The 12089-nt window shown below is 44.3% G+C and overlaps 1 long non-coding RNA gene across 1 annotated transcript; it reads right to left on the bottom strand.

Moving 5' to 3' along the window:
- Positions 1-7767: 7767 nt before the first annotated feature.
- On the bottom strand, positions 7768-10754 carry LOC149338421 (uncharacterized). Its single transcript, XR_016283733.1, has 3 exons — positions 10632-10754; positions 8488-8710; positions 7768-7924 (listed from the first exon to the last, which is right to left on the bottom strand). It is a non-coding gene; the product is annotated as an uncharacterized LOC149338421 (long non-coding RNA).
- Positions 10755-12089: the final 1335 nt, after the last annotated feature.

Below are 12089 nucleotides of genomic sequence, written 5' to 3'. Positions count from 1 at the left end.
AGCCGTTTCTGGCGAGACCCTGCCCTTTCCGATGTTGCAGATTGCTGTTTTGCTGTCACTAAGAATCAAACTAGCCTTGGTTCCGGCGCAAGCAAGAAACTCGGCAGTGACGTCGTTATCGCCGAAACTTCAGATGTCCGCTGCTTACGCATGCATGCCGCTGTGCGTCATCAGATGGCGCCGAACAATGCATTGTGAGCTTCACCTTCGGTTCACCGTCGGTTTTCTTCCAAGGAATAACCCTTTGTTCGCTGGGAACGCAGTGCCGTCATACGTGACGTCATTATCGGGGTCTCTGCCCGTCGCTGTGCACTTCAGAGAAGCCTGAACGCCGACGACGAATACGCCACCATTTTAAATGCTAGAACGATTTCGCAGGCTTTACCAGCACATTTAGCTCATTCGGCTCCCTTAAACTCATGGAATTCTGAAACCGCTTCAGTTGCCCTTTAAAGCACAATTGAGGTGTGCACTGTTCTAAGAGGGTAGTTATGCGCCTTTCCTCTGCTTTCAAAGCTCCCGTTCCATTGGTTGCGCAGCTTAAAGCGCGACTAAAGTCTCCACTGCTGGTTAAAACACTCAACGGCGACGGCAACAGCGACGCCGCGAAACGCAGAAACGGGCGCCAAAGAGCTTGGCTCTAAAATGAAATATCCATTTTTTAGGAACTATCTTACTATTCTACACAAACTTTACTGACCGCTACACCCTTGGTCCGTCGCATTTTTATTTTTTCATGCTGACAGAAGAGCTGCCATCGTCAAAAGAAGCAAAGGCGCAGTCAAAGCGGTGTTCTCAGTTTGTATGGCGAGATTTTCTTTCCAAAATGCTGAATTTTGAAGCCCATGAACGAGAAAAAATAAAATGTGCCGACATGTGGAGAAAAGTATAGAGTGAGGAATTCGAAGGTTTCCATGTCAATTTTAAGGCGGAAGCCTTTAATGTCTCATCGTTGTAAGCAGCAGTTGTCGACAGAAAATGTCACGCTTTTCAATTGGTGGAAACGGTCGTGACGTCACAGTGCGCGAATTTCAAACGGGGCCAATTGTACTTCGGCTAGTAACCATGCAACCAATTGAAGGGATCGTATAGTGATGCTCCAATTAAGTGGTACTGAGCTCAGTTAATTGCTTAATTACCCAGTTAGCCTAATTAGCTTTACTAGTCAGGCCATATAAATAAATAAACCGATTAAGAATTTGGTCCAGCTCAGGAATCGAACCCCGGTCTTCGGCGTGAGAGACGAGCATGCTATCCACTCCGCCATGCCTGCTCGATGGTTTGGAATGAACAAAGACGCGTCTAGTGAATACGGTGTCTTCACTCACTCTCATCCTCCTCCATTCCCTTCCCGCGAGGTTTAGGTGTCCACCGACAAATGAGAGAAAGATACATTTCCTTTCCTCAAAAACCAATTTACTGACGAGCGAGGCGTAGAACCGAATGGGCGATGGCGTTCTATGGACTCCTTGGCAGCGTTGCAAGACGCTGTCGCGTTCCACTCTTAGGGGCATCAGTGACCACACTTTAGGTAAAAAAAGTGCCCCCTGAATTTTGTGACACAGTTACTGCGTAATTTCCTTTCCTCAAATACAATTTTCATTTTCTTCATTACGGCTCCTCTACGGCGCGGTTCAGGTGTCCACCGAGATGACAGAGAATTACTGCGCCATTTCCTTTCCTCAAAAAGCGTTCAGTTCAAAGGGCAAGTCATCGCGCTGAACGGGGGGTGTTCCGTGGACTCCCTGGCAGCGCTACCACGCGCTGTCGCGTTCCACTCCTAAAGGCGAAACTTAAGCGTCATTAATTAGCAGTTAATTAGTATTCCGGCATTAATCAGTAATTAACCATTAATTAGTGATTTATCATCACTTAGTAATTACTACTCAATTATATGTGACGCCCCCGGTGCCACAGAAACAGCGAAGGTGGTGCGGAAAACGCTTCCGCCTCTACCCACCTTAGACAGTCAAAGTGCCCCCTGAAAATTTTTACCTTGCCTGCGCTTACACCGTACTTACCCGAATAATGAACGCACTTTATTTCTGAAAAGATCTGAAGACTGCAGGGGCTCACTCATTGCGCGGAGTAAAATGTGCAGAAAAAATTTGGAATCGCAAAATGGCAATGAATACTTTCCTGATACAACCGCCCTGATGGCTCAGTGGAGGTGGTGCTCAAAAACTGACCCGAAAGACGCGGGTTCTATCCCGGCCGCAGCAGTCGCACTTTGATGTAGCGAAATCCTAGAGGCACATGAAGTGTGCGATATCAGTGCACGTTAAAGAACCCCCGGTGGCAAAACTTTCAGATCTCTTCACTACTGCGCCCCTCATAGCCTGAGTCGCTTTGCGACGTTAAACTCTCATTAGCCTTAAACCCAGACTTCCACAGTACGACTCACTTTCTAAATAATACAGAAAAGCACTGTTCAAAATGGTTGCCGTGCTCGAGAGCAAAGCCTAAACGCCATCTTGAGCCAACACGTATAATTCACTAAGCGTATCAAAGGATATGAGTTAAAGGGGCCGTGAAGAGGAATCTGAACTCTTCTTTTTGCCGCGGGAACTCGATCTACGCGTTCCGAGCATTTTTAGAAACTTCTAATTATTGCCCTGTGTGGCCGAGTTTCCTAATTAAATCGGATTAACGCCCGCCTTTTTTTAATTCTCCCCGTACGCTGGGCGGAGTCGGCCAACGGTTGCCTTTCAGCCAGCTCCGTGGAGGCTTTGCTTTGACTTTATTTTGTTTTTTAGGTTTTCGTGAATAATTAGTTCCATTTACACATAATATGGCCGCAAAATAAGCCCGCAGAAATAAAAATACTCGCGAACTATTTGCTACTACGAATTACTACATATTACTCCGCAGATGGCAGAGCGGCGAGCCTCCACGGAGCTGGCTGAAAGGCACTCCGTGCGTTGGTCGACTCCGCTCACCGTACGTGAAGAATTTAAAAAATTTAAGGGGCGAGCCGGACGTTAAACGGATTTAATTAGGGAAATCGGCCACACAGGGCAGTGAATCGAAGTTTCTAAGAATGCTGGGAACATGTAGATCGAGTTCCAGCGGTAAAAAGACGAGTTCAGGTTCCTCTTCACTGCACCTTTACGGGAGAATAAGTGCAGGTTATCGCATACATGACGGAATCCAACAGCCACCGAAACCAAGGAGCGTAGGGTGGTGGTGGTGAAAACTTTTATTTGGTGAAATAGAGCTTGGGAGCCACAGAGCGGCCCCGTTGCATGGCCGGCGTCCCTAGTCCGGCACACCGCGTGACGAGGCCCCGTCTCTCGCCCGTTTCACCAGAGCCCTTTGGGACTCAAGCGAGGAGCAGTTGAGGAGGGCAGTCTCCCATGCCTCTCGTGGAGGGGTAGGGAAGGGGGCAGGAGGATCGTAGGGGATCTCTAGTCAGTTTACTCCAGCAGAACTCGCCGCATTCAATGTAAAATCCACAGTGACATGTTGATCTACCCTTAATATGGAGGACTGAACAGAAAAATGGACACTTAAGCGCCGCCTTAACATTATGACGCGATGGCTTAGTGGGTTAATTTCCATATACGCACAACTGGTCACTCTACATTCATGGGCCCCTGGGAGTCCTCATACCACTCCTGGCATAGTGGTGGGGCGGTTAAGTGATGCGCTACTGGTGGGCAGCTCTCCCGAAGGTCATGTTGCACACACGGCGATACCTGGATTTACCTAGTAGAGTGGAGCTATCGCTTCAAAAAACAAAATAAAAAACCGTTACGATCAAGTGTGGTTTTTATTGCTTCTCGGATTTATTGCGGAGCCTTCTTATTGGCTGTCCATCTCGTATGGTGCGGTAGAGTAGCCTAGAGAGACAATAGCTAATGCTTTATAATATTGCGCAGTTCTTTCAGTGCCTAAAAAAGGGCGCCTCCTTGCTTTCAGTCTCGTTGCAAGCCGACTGCGTGCAAAAATAAAGGAGTGGGTTATTCAAGCAAGTGCAAAAATCGTACTTTTTGGCCGTCTAAATTGCGAGTGCGTTAAGTATACGAGCGCGCCAAAACAGTTCCAAAAAAACAGTTTCCATTTCTATTTTGCAGGGCTTTCAATCCAGTAAAGCGAGTTAGCGTTACTGGAACTAAGAAGACTAGTAAGTTTCAACGCACAACCAGACGAGGAAGATACACTGAGACAGGAACACACGAGCGTTAACTTGAAACAATTTATTATGCAGCACATGTCCAAGCTGCAACTTTATGGAACTAAACAGATTCACAGCCTGCAGTTAAAATGGTAAGAAAGAAAATGGTTCGAGGGATTAATTTTTCTTTTACCATTTCCTTTAACATGTAAAAAGTGGCACAGTTTGTATCCAGAGTTCCTTTGGTTTAAATGACTTCCGACTTCTTGTTTGTCTTGCATGTCGCTCAAGAAGCAGAAGTACCGTGGCACATGGCCGTTAAATAAAACGAAGTAAAGCTCCCTTTCTGTTGTGGCTGTAAACTAATCCCTCGACCTGCCATACCTGAGTAGCATTAGCTTCTTCACGCTAAGACTAAAGCCGGGAGCTTAGCTAAACTTCACAATGGCTCAGAATCCATTGTCGAGCGCTAGCTCTCCAAAGCGTTCACTGAGAAAGAAGCGAATAATGTACCAGTGTTTCAGTGAGGGCGTAAAGGGTACTGTCCCGAGTTACTAGATTGGTTCGATGGGCTGCCTGGTTCGAGGGCCAAAAAATTTTATTCTTCTTTGTGTACAGAGGGGAAAAACCATTCCAGGTTTTAGTTTGTGTCAAGCTTTTTAAGCCAGTGGCTGACCTTCGACTCCCGACAGAAGCGTTGCCATGCCAACCATCGCAGGTAATTTTACGCCTCTTAAAGTAAGTTGACATCATACCTAAAATCCATTAACGCTGTTCTTTCAGAGTATTCGTGCTTCAGTGAGTGGTTAATTCAAACATAAAAACATAAGAACATTGAAGAATCAGAAGTTTAACACAGGGCTCAATCTCCGAGCAGCAAAAAATAACAGTAGTTTCTATAACAGCGAATTAAAGTTTGTCAGCTGTCGGCCTGACTGATATTCTAGCATCCTTTGTGTGGGGTGGTAAAGAAAAAGTTGAGTAGCATAGGTGTCGAGTTGGGCTACCTATTAAAATTCATCGCTCGTGTAGATCTGCTTCAAATAAAAGATCATATGGAATTAGGATCTTTGTAAAAGCTGGTGGATGATTCAACCTACATACACTGACTATTCCCTGTTTTCCTTTATTCATAGTCATTTATGTTGAATACCTCACAGTGGCTGACATATCTATCTCACACCATTTCACTTCAACACTTACAAAATAACTCAAGCACTCTGTATCATTTCTAGCAGTAGTCGAGATACTGATGTAACTCCGTTGTACATGTCTTCTGTTCTCCTTCCGTTAAGAGACCAAATATGATACAATATTACCGCCTTCGCTTGAACTGCTATTTAAAACACAAATTTTCATCACATTTATCGCTGACAGATGAAAATCCCAACCGCTTTAGATTTGCCCATCATCATAACCTGCCATTACATAAAAATCGAACTAATACGGCGCACAGTCAATACCGCAATGATTAAAAAAAGGAGCTCCCTAGCGAACGCCAAAAATTCTGACATCTTTTCTGATGCTTCAAAAATACAATTGTATGTGTACAATTGAGTACAATCCTATACATGTCTATTTATTTATTTATTTATTTATTTATTTATTTATTTATTTATTTATTGTACCCTCAGGGCCCGAAGGCATTACAGAGGGGAGTGGGAATACATAAAATTTTCACTCTAAACAGCAACAAGAGAAAACAAAAATAAACCAGGAATACATGACAAATTGAAAACACAGGAAGGCAATAAGATTAGAATGCAGTAGGGATATATTAAAACAGTGTGTAGACAGTGAAAGGCAATTTTTATACAGTAATAAACGACACATACTCAGAAAGAAACATTAAGGACTTGACGAAATGCATTGTTATCAGAAATACCTGCGATGTCGTGGGGAAGGTAATTCCAGCTGGCACAAGTTCGTTGGTATATGTAAGTATATTAGCCACTGGCTGACCTCAATATGCCGCCAGTTTTCCTGACTACATTCGTACCATAAGTGCAGCGCAACCGCTCGTTGTACAGCGGACAGCGTGGTGTCTTACTATTTCTAGCGACTGGGATTCCAACTGACGACATATGCACATTAAGTTGTTTTCCTGCCCAGGCTCTGTACCCCTTTAGGAAGCGGTTGACGAGTACACCGAGATGTGGCTCAGTTACTTTCCCCGGAAAGGAGGGACGAGCGTCGGTGACGCTCGTCCCTCCTGTCGGACGCTCGTCGGCTCCGTGATAGATCGCAATCAATTGCGATACATCAAATTTTCCCCCTGTAAGCCTGGTACCATCGTCTCCAGGAACCTCAGCGGCACCCGTCTACACCACGTTTGTAAAGGTGGGGCCAATTTTTCACCACTTTTCGGGCATTTCAAGTCTTCGTCACGCCGCGGTGGCGCTAAGCCTAACGGCGCCGGGGCCTGCGATGGCCCCGGTTGGGGATCCCTCCCCTTACAAAAATTTCTACCCAGTTTTAATTAAATACTTATTGACTCTCGGCAATAAATTGTATTGCGGTTTAATTGAGAGCTTATAGACTTTTTTTGTTGAGTTTCAATTTAAAATTGTCCACCGTATTCCAATTGGCTGTTTATTAACTTAACTCGATAGATCCAAATTGAGATTTTATTGACTGGCAATACATATTTAACTGACTGTTTATATACCTGCAGTTCACATTTAATTGCATGTCAATTAACACTGAATTCATATTAAGTTAACATTTAATTGCCAGTTTATTATGAACTCTTTTGTGGTTTAATTGACAGTTTATAGACTTTTTTGTGTTGAGTTTCAATTTAAAATTGGCCACCGTATTCCAATTGGCAGTTTATTAATTTTGACTCAATAGATCTAAATCGAGATTTTATTGACTGGCAATATATATTTAACTGTTTGTTTATAAACCTGCAGTTCACATTTAATTGCCAGTTTATTACTTGGCATTTTTATTTAATTGACCTGCAGTTCACATTTAACTGACTGTTTATTAAAAGATCTAAATACATCCAGTCGAAAGTTTACTGGTTGTTTATTACCTTGTCACAGTGTTCCGAGCTACATAGTGCATCCGCTATGTGCGTGTGGTGATCTCAAAATCACAACACTGCGATACACTCGCACAAAAGAAAATTGGCGAATTACCCTTCCTGGTGTTTCGAGACCAGGGTTTCAGAAATGAGTTCTGTGACATGGCATAGTGTGTTCTCATCTGGTGTGACCCAGCCGGCTGATACCAGGTCTGGTGTGCTTTGGTTTACTGTTTCCTGGTGCGGTTGGTGTAGCATTCCGGGATGATGATGTCAAAGGAAGGGTGAACCATCCAGAAACAAATTTCTTACCTAACATGTCTTCATAGTGATGTTCAATGTTTGGGCATACTATCGTGAGCAAAATTAAGAAACCAATGCAAGTGCATGCTGAAACGTGCCATATTGCATATGGGCATCGGTCTCGACAACAGGATTGCTTCGTCAGGCGGCGCCCGCATGCAGTTTGGCAAAATTCGGCAAGAACTCACAGGGTTCTCTCAAATTTGAGCACGGTAGTATGTACGTAGCAGCATGCAAATAAGTATTACATGATTCATGTTCTTGACAAGCACGAAGAGCAAGTACGTATTGAAAGAACAAAAAAAAATGCTCACATTTGCCTAAGAGCAACCTTAGCTTTATTAGTAGACAAAAGCAGCGAATGAGTCACACTGGAGGCCCCTCGCGTCATAGCGTGCATCTTTTCCGAGAAAGTCGAATTTCTTTCATTGCCTTGATGGCAGCTTGAATCCATTTGTGTGTAGCGACAGTGCCTGAAGATTAAGGGAGAAAAATTATATATTATGATATACACTGCTACAATGATCCCATTGCAAAGACAACTAGCAAATGCTGCTATTTGCATTAAAGGAGGATGGCTAATGTGACAGCACCCATGAATGCCAACACTGAATCAGATCCCTTAGGCCTCAACACTTTTAAAATACCGAGCTTCACAGCACATGGCTGCCAAATACCAACAGCCTTATTTCTAAAGCATGACAGCTGAGCATTCATGAAAATTTGTTAATTCCTGGCTAGTTTTTCTGCTCATGCACTGCCCCATTGGTCTCAGAACCTCGCCATTTAAGCTGTTTATACTGTCCCTCACATCAGCTACAAACTATGCCCATCAATTAACCTCTTCTACACAAACCTTCACATGATGACATACCTACAGTGAATTGATCACTAGCTTCCATCCCATACATTTGTTATTACCCTTTGTTTTGTGATTCCTAATAAACCACTAACAAATCCTGAGTTGCAATTCACGAATACACTGACGGAGCGAATATATACTTCTGTGCTAAATCCAGCTAAAACCAGTAATCACCTGTGAGTGCATCCATTTTCACTTGCGTGAGTGCCTTCTGTAGAGCCTTTTCCTTGCCTTCCAATATCCTTCTCCTGAGCAGTTGCCAATGAAGCTGCGCTGTACCACTGCTTCTCTTCACCACACAGTTGTGGTGGCCCGCTTCAGAAATACTGCATCCTTCTGGATTCCGTCCAGAGTTTGTACACAGCCTTTTCAATCTCGAAACAATAAATGAATGCACCTGCAGGAAACAGAACACAGGAAAAAATTTCTATGCTATAGTCACAGCCAGGAATGAGACGTTAATTGCGGGTTTAACGTCAAAGCGACTCAGGCTTTGAGGAACACCGTAGTGAAGGGCTCCGGAAATTTTGGCCACTTCGGGTTCTTTAATGTGCACATACATCGCACAGTACACGGGCTTCTAGATGTTGCCTCCATCGACATTACACCGGCGCGGCCAAGATCGAATTGCATTTGTTGATTGCATAGTGTCATATGGTACTATGCTTTCATGCCTGTTGAAGCATGCAAGTCAGAAATCATGTAGTTGTTTCAAATAAACACAAAACTTACACCCTCACAATGATGGTGTCATGCAATAGTAGTAGGTTTCGATGTAAGAAAGAAGTGAGAACGGTAATTGTGTACTTTGCCTTTATATAACGTTAACTGCACAAATCATTTAGGAAAATGATTTCATGCTGATGAAAATCACAGATTAGTGTGTGTAATAGCAAATATTCAAAAATAAAAATAGTATGCAACAGTAGGAGCACTGCCTGTATATCACACAAGAGGCTGGGATTGCTAAGAGCAATTCTGTAATTCCAGCTTTTCCACATGCCCTTGACACAACACTGAAATGTGCAATACCTAAAAAATTTAAATGTGATAAAGAAGGAAGTGTAACACAAACTGACGACTCACTAGTAGACAGAGGAAGTAGAAATAGTGATGCAATAACCAGCACTAAAACGCACTAGCCTTCATAACAAAACATGATGCAATTAGTCACATCAAGATGCAGAGCCATGCCAGACAAGCCAGTTTCTTAGAATGGCAAAAGCCCAACTACACTCTAGTATTTCCAAAAAGGTGCACATGTTACAAGCCAAGTGCTTCTTAATTGCTATGCTATTTTTCACTATGACCACTGCTGCTAAGTGCATGAGAAAAAGAGGGTAACATTTCGCATTTTACCTCTTTGTTGTTTGGTTTGCTTTTCTTTGTACTTGGCTCCTTTCTATTTCTGAGTATATACAGTGCAACCCATATAATGTGGAATGTAAACACTTAGTGCAGCATGCATTCACGTCTTATATCCTATTCTTTTCGAGTTGTTTAGCCATGCCATCAGGTAGCAAGCCAAAAATCTGAGTCAACCAGGTCGCTACAATCTCCTAGACAAATATATGTGAATTAGAGCAAGTATACTCACCGAAATGGCAAAAATCATAAGGTTTACAGTTAAATTACTATTTCAGCTGCACTATAATGCCTTTCATATTTTGCCCCTCAAGTGAAATCAGATGCCTTCGCTGGAAAGGTCTCTGAGGATCAATAACTCCGTGTGGGCTAGTCGGTTAAGCATCATTGTAAGAGGCAGCGCAAAAGAAACCAGGACGAAATGGAAGACACATATACCACAGGACGAGCGCTGAACTACCAACTGGTAGTTGGACGAGCGCTGAAGTACCAACTGGTAGTTCAGCGCTCGTCCAACTACCAGTTGGTAGTTCAGCGCTCGTCCTTTGGTATACGTGTCTTCCCTTTCATCCTGGTTTCTTTTGCGCAGCCTCTTACAATTGGTCTCTGAGGAGTGTCATGCGACACTGGCGTTACAGTAGAATGAAAGTTATCCTACTGCTACAACTGTTTAGGAGAACTGCTATGTGACACAGGTATTACAGTAGAAGGATAACAAGGCTGTCCTCCTGCTGCAATATTGCCTTAAAATGCTGCTCTGTAGCCCGCCACTTCAAATCCAGAATCAAAGTTGCAGTATTGGATGACGCCTTATTGAGAAGAAACACACATATACTATTTCAAAGGGAAATGCCAACATATGCCGTCAACACTGGTTCAAAGCACACTGGTGCAACACACTGATCTCAACACAGAGTTCTAGAAAAACGCACTTTAGAAAACTCAGTACTTACATGTGTTCTGCAATACACGTTGAACGGGCACAGACAAGGAAGACAGCCCCACAGTTGGACAGCGGAGACATCCTTTTCAGTGACAGCTCTTTTCAGACCTCTTCACCATTGGACAGCAGGCACTTCCCCTGCATAACATCATAATTTGAATTTCACCTGTGCAATCTATAGAAGATGAAGTACCCACAATGCCTGTGTTAATGGGTAAGAATTCGTATTGCCAGTTTCACACAAACACAAAGCAAAGTTTAAACAGACAAAAGTTAACTTGCTCACACTTGAATCCACGATAAGCTCTGCACTGTTTAGGGTTCTTCAGAAATAATTAATCTGAAAGGGCTGTTTGAAAAGGCTGCAAAGCGCTCGAGCCTATTTTTGGACTGGTTATTCTTCAACATCCAACAATGATTTTTCTTCACGGTCGCCTGCCACTAAAAGCACTTTACGGCTACACTAATGATCGAACAGGCAGTTTTCTCATTGGGGAAGCCGCATCACTCCTCTATTTACGCGAATACGCGTTCATACAGCCTGTTACTGGATGTGGCTTTTTGAGCTTGTAAGACACCACTGCGAGGCGATTGCACCGACAGTTCAGCCTTGGAGGACGACGTATTCAGTCTGCCTTTGATTCCAACGCGATTAACCGCCCGTCACAGTGGCCAGTAGCGCGTATCGCTTGGTTTGGTTTGGTTTATTGGGGTTTAACGTCCCGAACTATAAGGGACGCCGTAGTGAAGGGCTCCGGAAATTTCGACCACCTGGGGTCTTTAACGTGCCCTGACATCGCACAGTACACAGGCCTCTAGAATTTCGCCTCCATCAAAATTCGGCCGCCGCGGCAGGTATCGAAGCCGCGTCTATCGGGTCCGGCAGCCAAGCGCCGCAACCACTGAGCCACCGCGGCGGGTCTGGTGCCGCACAGTCCGCTGCAGCGAACACGACTCGATGTCGTATCGAGCAGAGTATATCAAATTCCGAGCCCTGACGCGCACTCGCGTAGCGCAGTATGCAGCGCCAGAGACCGAATGACGCGCACTATTGGCCACCGAGGCGGGCAGCCATGGGTTAGCTGCGTCGAATGCAGAGCGAAAACAGCATACCCCTAGAGCTCGACAGCAGGTTTAATCGTCTCGCATAGGTGTCTTCAAAGCTTACGAAGCCACTTCAAGAAATTGTATCGACGCGTGTACGCGCAGCACATAATGCAACGCTAAACAGGTCAAGTTGCGTGCACTATCGTCAAACCGCTGCGAGCGGATAGCGACGAAAAACATGCGTGCAGGCAGCAGTGCACAACCACGTCGAACAATGATTTTAGATTATTTTCACGGCGTTCGCGTCGCAACGGATACACTGTGAACACAGACAGGCCAGCTAGTTAGTGACTCAATGTAGAGTGCATTTTGCCACCGCAGAAATAACCGTGCACAATGGCGGCAGCGCCTCATCTCTTCC

The sequence above is a fragment of the Amblyomma mixtum genome, chromosome 6, assembly GCF_055824585.1.
Source record: "Amblyomma mixtum isolate Tamu chromosome 6, ASM5582458v1, whole genome shotgun sequence".
Classification (NCBI taxonomy): domain Eukaryota; kingdom Metazoa; phylum Arthropoda; class Arachnida; order Ixodida; family Ixodidae; genus Amblyomma; species Amblyomma mixtum.
Note: the sequence above shows the minus strand (reverse complement) of the source record. Positions and strands in the feature narration are given on the sequence as shown.